The 11,231-nt window shown below is 37.8% G+C and overlaps 1 protein-coding gene across 1 annotated transcript in view; it reads left to right on the forward strand.

Annotated features, from left to right (window-relative positions):
• The first annotated feature begins 1,268 nt into the window (after positions 1–1,268).
• The window catches only part of KIF25 (kinesin family member 25), a 104,019-nt gene continuing 94,056 nt past the window's right edge, over positions 1,269–11,231 (forward strand). Inside the window, exons 1-3 of the mRNA XM_069070570.1 lie at positions 1,269–1,437; positions 1,613–1,678; positions 6,240–6,368. The gene's annotated coding sequence lies outside the window, so the exon portion shown is untranslated. The remainder of the gene's footprint in view (positions 1,438–1,612; positions 1,679–6,239; positions 6,369–11,231) is intronic.

The following is an 11,231-nucleotide window of genomic DNA, read 5'->3' on the forward strand; positions in this document are numbered from 1 at the left end:
AGAGAGAGAGAGAGAGAGAGAGAGAGAGAGAGAGAGAGGAGAGAGAGCAACAAAACAAAATGGTCCCTGAGGTATGTAGCAGTGCCCAGCACTGACTTCATTTATTCACAGTCCATTCCCTTCACACTGTACTCCCTATTCTATCCTTGCTAACATTTAGTCCTACTTTTATAGAGGGAAAATAGCAGCCCCCTCCCAAAAGAGAAAGAAAAGCAGTGCATATCAACAACACTTTTTAAGAGGGGAAAAAAATACAAGTTTTGGGTTTTTTAATGCTATGTCATGGTTAAAGCAGGATAACAATGGAAATATATTTTGATTTCTAGAATTACTTTTAAATTAGGAAAACAACCTAAGAATAATTATATCTCATTCTTTCAGCTACCCTTCCCTTTGTATTATAAACTTTCTTTTTATAAGCAAACTATCCTCTGTAATTCCTGCTGTCTACAAAAATGCCCCTACTAATTTCCTGGTTTATCTTTACATATTCTTCCACTCTGTCTTCAACTAATCACCTATCTCACCCCACCACATTTCAGAATTTTTTTTTATGAGCACAAAAGCTTCAAATGTTTCATTGTTCATGAATGTTGTAGGGGAAGTATGTAGATTTGTGAATGGTATTGTATCTGAACTCATACCAGATAAAAATATGGTGATTGTAAGAGCAATGGATCCCTGATATTAAAATATGTGTGTGTATACCAATCAGTATTTGTTAAGTCCTTCTTGTGTGCTAGCAGTGTAGGAGGTGCTAGAAATACAAGTACAAAAAATGAAATTCACAATATCCTCTGTGTGGTGGGCATTGTATGGTATTTTAAAAATATGATTGTACATATATAACTTATATCAAATTACATGCCGTTTTGGGGAGGGCAGAAATTGAGAACTAAAAATCTTATAAAAGTGAATGTTGAAAACTAAAACTAACTAAACAAATAAATAAATGCATGAATAAATAAATGTAATAAAATAAAATGTAATAAAAAGTGTATTAGAATTTCATATATTGAGATTGTGATTGAAATGGCATATTCTATTCTCCTGTTCCTAATAATTGTTTTTCTATAGACTAGGGCTTGGCATTTGTACTTCCCGTTAGGTCCTTTTCTCACTACTACAACTTCTGCCAGGGTTCAGTTCCCTGGCTGTTATCAGCTTCTTCCTAGGCATAGCCTTGAAACTGTGGTCCTTGGCTATTATTAGGACAGCAGCAGAAGGGAGAGTCATCATAGTAACAAAAAAAGGAACAGCTGAATGGACTTGGGTCATAGGAGATGGCCACATTAGATAGGGTGGAACCAGAGCCAGACCATGGAATATAGGGAAAGGCAAACTATGTATTGGAGGAACAAGGCCAAGCCAGAAGTAAACTTTAGCCCAGAAGCCTTTGTGGTCAAGCATTTAAAATAGCCCAGAGATTTAGACCTGGTGGGTGAGATTGAGCTATAGTCTGACCCAAAGGAGTTTATCTGAAGCCTGCCATATGTTCTGTGTTCTTTACAATGACAAAAATTAGTGTCATTGAATGAAATTGCTGTTATTTTAAAACAACCAAAGTAAATGATCTCTTGGTGATATTTCCTTTCTGGGTTCTTGGTTTCAGGCCAAAGAAGAAAGAATAGTTGAACTGGAAACTGAAAATGCTGTTCTTCATCTGAAACTAGCTGAGGTAACCATATTTTATGTGTGTGTGTGTGTTATATGTGTATGTATATATATTCATATATATACATATATATACATATATATATATATATATTTAGGGCAGTACTTTCAAATAAAAAGAAATTTTTTTATCTTTTGTTTTTTCATCACCTTAATTTCTCAGTATGTCCCGATGCCCTCCCACACTTAGAGAGCCAATACTTTTTATAAAGAATAAAAAAGAGGGGAAAAGCAGTCCTGCAAATCTAACCAACATCAGCCAAGTCCAACAGTATATGCGATGTATCATACCCATACCTCTGCAGATAAAGAAGTGTTTTCTTACATCTCTTCTTTTGGGGTCAGACCTGAACAATAAAATTGTCCAACATTCATTTAGATTTTTGTTGTCATTCTCTCCATTTACATTGTTGTAATTGTATATATTGTTTTATTGACACTTTGTATCAGTTATATACGTTTTCTCATGTCTCCCCATATTCTTCATGTTCATTGTTTATTATGGTACAATTCCAGCACATACATATACCACATCTTTATAGCCATTCTCCAATAGATTGTTGTCTACTTTGTCTCTTATACTTTGCAATTTCAAAAAGTATTGCTATAATGTATGCTGGACTGTTCTTAACCATTTGCTTTTAATATTTTAATAATGCATCTTATTATACCCAGACTGTTATTGATTTGGTGTTGTAATGTAGTGCCAAGGAAAGGCAACTTCCCAAGGTTCAAAATACCAGCACAGGTGCTCTCCATTTTATTCAGTGACAAAGTAAGAACAGAGAAGGTCAAAACATGACATCATTCAAAATACAGCATTTACTAAGCCTGATTAAATAATCTCCAAGTACTACCCCACCCCAGGACCTTCCAATCATTCAATCAATTACAAAGTCCCTGTTCTAAATACTACTCCACCCCTAGGCTGTACCTTCACTTAGTCTACCACAAAGCCCCTCTTCTCAAATGGAGATTAGTTTCCAAACATAAGTAAAGTACATTCATTTGTTCAACCATAGAACACAAAAAGGTCAAAAGTTCCCCACCCCTGGATCACAATTGAATCTACCCCAGAGTTACATAAAGTTTAAGCACAGCACTTAATACCCAAATGGAGGTCTTTTCTTCATCTTGACACGAGGCAAGTTCTCAGCAATCATAGTTCCTTGGGAGACAAGGCTTAGCAAGGCCACAAGATACATTGCCAGTCTCTTCATTAATTCATCCTCTGTCTGTAGAACAGTCCTAGAATCCCTGAAAACATTAGCAAAACCCTCTCCCAGGATTTCTGTAAACATACAACAAGAAAATCCTTCTTCAGGGCTTCTGAACCAACAGAAAGGTTCCCAGACCCCTGCAACAACAGCACTGTCCTTCACCAGTGGACAGTATTCACTCTGTCTGCAGGACAGTCTCCAGACCCCTGCAACAACAGCACTGTCCTTCACCAGTGGACAGTATTCACTCTCTGTCTGCAGGACAGTCTCAGGAGCTCTTAGCCAACAGCCAGGTTCCAGGACTTCTTCAACAAAAGGACTGTCTTTCACCAGTGGACAAATGTGGCAAAACAACATCAAAACAGAGACAAAGTACCAGCAAAACAGCCATGTCTCCTCAGTCCTTGACAGCTCAGGGGGCAGGTCTCAAAAGTCCAGGGCAATTCAAAGTGGCCCCCAGCACTTCTCTCAGTCTCTCTCTCTGCCTCCACAAGGGTGCTGATTCCAAAATGTTCTTCCGCCTCTCTCTTGTGTCTCCAAATCTATGTCACCAGCTCCTCCCAGTTCAGGACTTTCTTTTCACATCAACAAGCCCATCCCACAGGTGGGATTAACAAGCTCTGGGTTTTAACACAATCAATTTGAAAACCAAGCCAATACAGGGGAATCTTTATATTCCATTGATATCACATTCCACCCCTCCAGGATCCTTGGGCTTATCTTATTTCTTATCCAGTGAATTGGTTAAATTACTGACTTTTAGAAACTCAGAGTTTAATTCTTGTCCCATTCCTGTCTTTATTTTTGTAAGGACTTGAGTAGTTCCTTGATAATAAGTTAGGTGCTGTTCTGAATGGCAACCTGAGAGCATTCTCATAGTACATTAGTACAAAGATTACCAAATTTTTCATCTTGTGAATTTCCCAAAGGCTTCCAGGACCATTTCACATCATCTCTGTAGATAAAACAAAAACAAAATTAATTTCCTAACTTTCCTTACAGATACTGTTCTCAAAGTCTAGAAGGGAGAGCACAGACAAAGAAATTATTGCAGACATTAGAAGGGACAGGCTTATTCTAGTCTTATAGAATACTGCTGTTACTACAAAAATTTTTACATGCCCCAGATTCAGTCTTTAATCTCTATCATACCCTCGGAATACTTATGAGACTCTCATATAGGTTCCAGTTAGTTGGAAACCCAAATTGTGTCTGAAATTCCAGACTCTGCTTCCCATGGTTTCTATTAACATTCCTCCCACCATTATCTGCTTTCTGCCACTGCTTCCATACCCACTACAGAAAACAGTGTGAGCAGGACAGATGTCCTGAATTCTCAGAACTCCAGTCATGAAACCTATGTGTCATCCTCAGCCCCTCACTATTTCTCATCCCCCATGTTCAAACTGTTGCCAAGGCCTGTTGATTTCACCTCTGCAGCATCTTTCAAATATACTTCCTTCTCTCCTCTGACATTGCCACCACTCCAGTGCAGCCCCTTGTCATCTATTGCAATAGCCTCCTGGTGTATCTGCCTGCCCTTAGCCTCTCCCAGCTCCAGTCCACCCTCCATTCAGCCACTAAAGTGATTTTCCTAAAGTGAAGGTCCAACTATGTCACCCTCCCCTCTCCATTCAATAAACTGGTGGCTCCCTATCACCTACATGATCAAATATTAAATCCTCTAGTGTTGAAAGCCCTTTATAACCTGACCCCAATGCCCCTTTCTTTTCAGTCTTCTTACACCTTACACCCTCCCCTCCCCATGTACTCTGCAATTTAATGATACTGGCCTTCCAGGTGTTATTCACACACAAAACTCCATCTCTCTAGGCCTCTTCACTGGTTTTCTCTCATTCCTGAAATGCTCTCCCTCCTCATCTCCACCTCCTGGCATCCTGAGCTTTCTTCAAGTCTCAGCTAAAATCTCATGCAGTACAGGAAGCCTTTTCCTATCCCCCTTGATTCTAGTGCTTTCACTCTCCTGATTATGTCCAATGTATTCTGTCTATATCTTGTTTGCACATAGTTGTTTGTGTGTTGTTTCCCCCATTAGACCATGAGTTCCATGAAAGCAGGAACTGTCTTTTACCTTTCTTGGTAGCCCTCATGCTTAGCACAGTGCCAGGAACACAGTAAGCTCTTAATAATTGTTTATTGACTAAGTGACTGATCTCAGATGCCACCTAGTTCAACCCATACCTAAACAAAAATTTTCTTTACACAATACCTGACAAATGGTCAATCTCTTCCTTACATCAAACTCAAGTCTACTTTGATATCACTTCTCCCAAATGTTCCTAGTTCTGCCCTCAGGGACTAAGCAGCGCCAGTCTAAATGACAGCTTTTATGACCCTCCTAAGTCTTCTCCAAGACAAACATCCCTGGCCCCTTCAACTGACCCTAATGAGGGCATGATCTTAAGACCTTTCATCATTCTAGGTTGTCTTGCCTTAGAAACTCTCAATCTTGAAAATGTTCTCATGAATATACTGACTCCAGAAATGAACATAATATTCTAAGTGGTCTAATCAGCATTACAATCACCTCCCTAGTCCTTGACACTGCAGAATCATAGAATTTAAGAGTCAGGAGGCTCCACAAGAACCATCTAGTCCAACACATACCTAAAAGGAAACTTAAACATAATATGCCCACAAGTGGTTGTCCAGTTTCTGCCTGAAGATTTCCAGTGTGGGAGCACCTATCACTTCTGGAGGCAGCCCATTCCACTTTTGGACAGCTATGATTGCTAGGAAGATTCTCCTGATATCAAGCCCAAACTGATCTCATTGACACTTCCACCCATTTAAGTCACTTTGTGCTCTTTGAATCCCAACTTGACTAGAATTTGAATTACAACTTGACTAATGTTTAATATGAAGGTATTTGTAGAACCTCTATTTGATTGCATGCCACCATGGTGGGTAGAGGGGGGAAGGGGGAGGTGAGGGAAGGGGAGAAAATTTGGAACTCAAGGGATTGTGGAACTGAATGTTGTAAACTAAAAGTAAATTAATTAATTAAAAAAATTTTAATCTCACATTTTGAGTTTAATTAAAGATCATAAAGTATCTTAAAAACCCAAAAAAACAAAATTAAAATTCTGTGATTCTACAATTATACTTCTATGTTATGATATACCTAACATATCATCATTAACACTTGTTAACTCGTTGAAAAATCTAATCTCTCCAAATTCTGAGTCTCTTTTTATAATTTTCCTTCTTTCAACTGGTTCTTGATAATTATCAATATTCCTTCCAACCATGTATGACTAGGTTCTCCAAAGAATTAATTAAGGACCCTTCTTAACCAGTGCTTTGTTTTCAATAACTTTGCAGTGACTACACTGAATGTAGGGCTGGCTGAGGCCTTCTCAAGACTGCTTATCCATTTTTGGTGTCCACCTGGTACCAAACTCTCACCTATGGCTCCAAGAAGCTATAGAATGCACATTGTTCACAGCCCAGGTAAAACTTTCTTAGCAGACAGACTAAACCAGATTGAGGGTAAGTAACAAGCCTCAAACCCATGGGTGAGCTAAGGGGATGTCTACCCCAAGCATGCGAGGACTTCTCCCAGAAGAATGGAAAGATGAAAACAACTCATTACAGTGGCATTGGAGGCAGCTGAAGCAGGTACTATGGGGTGCTAAGAGCTCAGTCAGACATGGATGGCAAGGTCATCCACTGCATCCTGGGACATTCCCAGTCATCTTGATTTTTGTCTTGCCACTGAACTTAGATGACTCTGGCAGAGAGAACGAGGTTGACAACTTTGTGGGATTCTGCCTCACTTAAATCTAATTGAAACACAAGTTGAGACATCACTCCATGTCATTGGTCCTCTTTGAAAACAAAAGACAACAGTGACTATACATCCCATAGCTGAAGACAATTGTAGCCTTTTTATTGAAACAGGGCAGAAGTTCAGTCTGGTAGTTAAATAAATGAAAATGTGTCTATTAAGGTTAGAATTCACTAAACATTTTGAAATTGCTTTCATAAGCAAGAAAGTATGCTAGGTAGGAGTGTGTAGAAAGGAATGCTCATGGCGATTTTAAGGAAAGTAAAGGATAGCAGTAGTGGAGAGTAGATTCAATCCTCTACGTTTAAGGATGGGAAAAGATTACAGCCTTAGATAATGACAGTAAAACTACAAAACTCCCTTACTTTCTACCCAGTGGTTCAAAGAAATATAAATTGCCATCTACCCATGTTTAACCTGTCACTCGGCTGTTGAAGTGGGCATTGAAAGAATACAATGTAATGGTAGGAAAGGTATCAGGTTTCTCCCTCTACTTTCCTCTCTGCTCTTTTTGATGACATTCATTTCTCAAATATCAGATTGCTTTCGCTACCTTCAAGGTGTCAAATGAAATTAAATCTACGGCTTTAGGATGACCTTCGAAGTAAATGAATTGAATTAGATAAAATGACTATCTGGTTTATTTCGTTCTTGTCACCAGAAGGGCAGTTATTGCCTGCTTATTTGCTGTCGTTCTGACACAATGAAAGTGATGCCTTGAATTCTGAAACCTGTTCCTTCCCAGGACTTCATGTATTATTTCACTTCTCATCACATCTGTGTGAGATAAGCATCATCCCTAATTCTTTTTGACAGATGGGGAATCAGGAGACAAGTCAGACGATTTACCTGTGGTCACAGAGATAAAGATCTGGGATAAAGACCTCTTGTCTAGTGGGCTTCCCATCTTAATTAAACTTGCAAGAGTCATATCAATTCATCCTGTATTGTATATAAATAATGTGTGAAGTAAATTCAATAGCAAATGAAATTGTGTTTGGGAACACAGGAAAAGATCAGAAACATATCAGTGAATTGTTGAGCCAGAATAAACAAAATCCAGGCTGCTATTCATTAAGAAACTGCCATTTACACGGTACAGCTATCAACAGTGGAAAATATTTTTTTCTTACAAGTGTGGCAAATGCTGCCATAACTCTCCCCGAAAGAAACAATACATGGAGGTCCAGATGTCCTGCAGAATTTTGGAAACTGTTTTCTGCAGCTATTTTATTTTCTGGCCACGCTTACTGGAGTAATTAAAATGGTAAGCATATTTCCTTTTATAGATGCAGTTTTCTCTAGGAAATTCCAACTGTAGGACATTGGAAATTATGTCTTCATTTCCCTTTCCTCCCTAACCTTTCCTAATAGGGAGGGTTTCCCCCTCCCCCCTTTTCTTAGAAAGTCATGTAAACATAACTTGCCTATAGGAATATCCTTAGAACTTTTCTAATGATGACACTAGCCACTAATTTTAGTGAGCAGAGTGAGCATCTGATTCAATTCCTCACTTAATCCTGAAATTCAGCTGTTGAAAAAAATTAGGTTTTTCATCACACATATCATGGAAACTTGTATGATCTTACCATATGTGTGGGACATTTTTCTTACTACTATTTAATTATTTAAAAATTATAAACTTAACACCAAATAAAATTGTATTAGGGATACCAAGTAAAACAGAAAAAAGTATTCTGTGTGAAAACATGAAGATCTATTACATACCATTTGCTTTTCCTTTTAAGTATTTCATAAATTCAACATGTAGCTTCCAAAATTTACCTACTTGTATGTTAATCTTTCTGGTCTTCCTTATGTTCTCTTCTGTATATTTTGAAAAAAATGCTTCAGTTATCCTCCTTTGGGGGTTACCTCTATCACTATCTCTCCCTTTCTGCCATCTCCCCATCACCCAACACTCCCATTTGAAATTGAAAAAAAAGAAAATGAAAACCCTTTAAACAAATATATATAGTAAAGATACACTGTTGTATCTTAAGATATATGGCTCATGTTGCATTTCGAAACCATCACCTCTGTGTCAGGGGGTGGGTAAGGAGTCTTCGTTATCATTCTTATGGAATCATGCTTAGTGGTTGTATTGATTAGAATTCTGCTCACTTTACTCTGCATCAGTTCATGTATCATTCCCAGGTTCCTCTGAAACCATGTGAAGTTGACATCTAATTTGACAAAACCTTTAGGACCGGCTGAATTTTAGTTTTGCTCTAACACATCAATTGTCTTGTATTTCCATCAAAGCATTCAAGAAACAAAGAAAATTTTAAAAATACATTTAATACTCACTGGTCAATCAAGTGTCACGCTTAATTCTACATATTTTTCATCCAGTACTAGTGTGACTGATCATAGTTTGACAGCAGTTTTTCTGGGAAAAGATCTGGGGGTTTTGGTGAACTATAACCTTTGATGAACTATAGCCTCCCTGCAAAAAGCTAATGAAATTTTGGGACTTCACTGACAAAGGCAAGGCTTCAGTGAATTCCTTGATAGTCCTGCTGTACTTTGTCTTGGTCATACCATGTCTGCAGTATTTGGTTCAGTTCAGGGTGCCAGATTTAGGAAGGATGTGGGTAAATTGAAGAGAAGTCATTCTCCTTTGAAAACAAAGGAGCGCAACCAGAACAGTGAGTGGTGCTCTCATATGGAGATCAGAGCTAGAAATATTTAGTTTGGAGAAGAGACTACTCCAGGCAAACACAATGACCATCTTAAAGTATTCAGAGGGCAGTCATTTGGAAAGAGCATGAGAATTGTTTTGCTTGATTCTAGAAGAAAGAAAAAACTAGGAATAATGAGTGAAAGTTGCAAAGAGGAAAGTTTAATCTTGATGTTAAAAAAGCTTTTTGGGCAGCTAGGTGGTTCAGTAGATAGAGGATAGGATGACCTAAGTTAAAATCCTGTCTCAAGTCATTTAACCCTGATTGCTTACAAAAACAAAACAAAACCAAAAATAAGCTTTATGAGTTAGAGCTGTCAGGGTGGCTAGGTGGTGCAGTTAAAAGAGCACTGGCCCCTGGAGTCTGGAGGACCAGTTCAAATTCTACCTCAGACACTTAACATTTACTATCTGTGTGACCTTGGGCAAGTCACTTAACCCAATTGTTCTGCCTTCCCCCCTCCAAAAAGCAAAATAATAATAATTATTATTAGAGCTGTCCAAATTTGGGGTGGGCTACCTGGAGAGGGCAGCAGTTTCCTCCTCATTGGAGGGCTTCAGGCAGAGGCTAGTTGCCCATTTATTGGTTATGATGTGGTAGAAATTCTGTATTGGGTATGAATTGGACTGTATGACCACGGAGGCCTTGTCAAACTCTGAATTTCATCGTTCTTTGTAGCTATTATTTCTCGCAGAAAATCTCCAGAAAGTAGCAGTTATCATAGAAAAATTATGGACTATTAACAGCCATATAAAATTATTCCAAATTACTAATAATAAAAGTAATGAAAATCAAAACAAGTCTCAGTTTTCACCTCCCACCCAACAAATTGGTAAAGATGACAACAGATAGGAATAGTCAGTGTTAAAGGTATTATGATACAGTATACACTACTGGTGGAGCTGTGAATTGATCCAATTATTGCAGTCAATGTAGGTGTTATAAAGATAAAAAATGTTAATAAAATTTTATTCTTAAAAGAAATCAGAAATAAACTTTAAAAGGATTTTTATGGAGTTATAAAAAAGACGCTTGTCAGTATTGAGGCAGGCAAAAATGTGAGAAGAAAGGCACACTAATGTACTATTGGTGCAACTTTGAAGGCAACTAATAATTTGGATATCGATTTGGAATCATGCAGGAAAAATGACTTCCTTAGAGATCCTATTATTGGATATATAAAAAAGACAGAAACAGGGTTCAGTAATATACCAAAATATCCATGGCAGCACTCTTTAATGTAGTATAGAACTAGAAACAAAATAAGTGTCCTTAATTGGGGAATAGTCAAATAAATCTATAGCATATAAATATAATGGAACATTACTGGTGCTGTAAGAAATAATGAAAGTGAGGAATTCAGAGAAACCAGAGAAGACTGGTATAAATTAATACAGAATGAAACAACTAAGAGAAAAATAACCACAATGTGAAATTTTTGTTAAAAAAGGTTAAACTCTCAGTAATGGAAAAACCAAAGAAAGTCTTAGAGAATAGATAATGAAATATACCTTTTTGCATTAGAGAGGTGGGAGACTACTAGAGCTTAAGTGATTAATTGGCTTTCTTTGTTAAAAGGGAAGGTTCATTCTTACTGGAGGATAAGAAATGTCTAAAGTAATGACAAAAGCTTCAAAAATATATTTTAAAAGAGTTTTATAGAAGTGGGAAATTAAACATATGGGTAATGTTTCTCAATTTCTTTCTTTCTCCCTTCCTTCCTTCCTTCCTTCCTTCCTTCCTTCCTTCCTTCCTTCCTTCCTTCCTTCCTTCCTTCCTTCCTTCCTTCCTTCCTTCCTTCCCTCCTTCCTTCCTTCCTTCCTTCCTTCCTTCCTTCCTTCC

The sequence above is a fragment of the Petaurus breviceps genome, unplaced genomic scaffold (assembly GCF_028583685.1).
Source record: "Petaurus breviceps papuanus isolate PSGF00001 unplaced genomic scaffold, PetGlider_PUasm1.0 90808, whole genome shotgun sequence".
Taxonomy (NCBI): domain Eukaryota; kingdom Metazoa; phylum Chordata; class Mammalia; order Diprotodontia; family Petauridae; genus Petaurus; species Petaurus breviceps.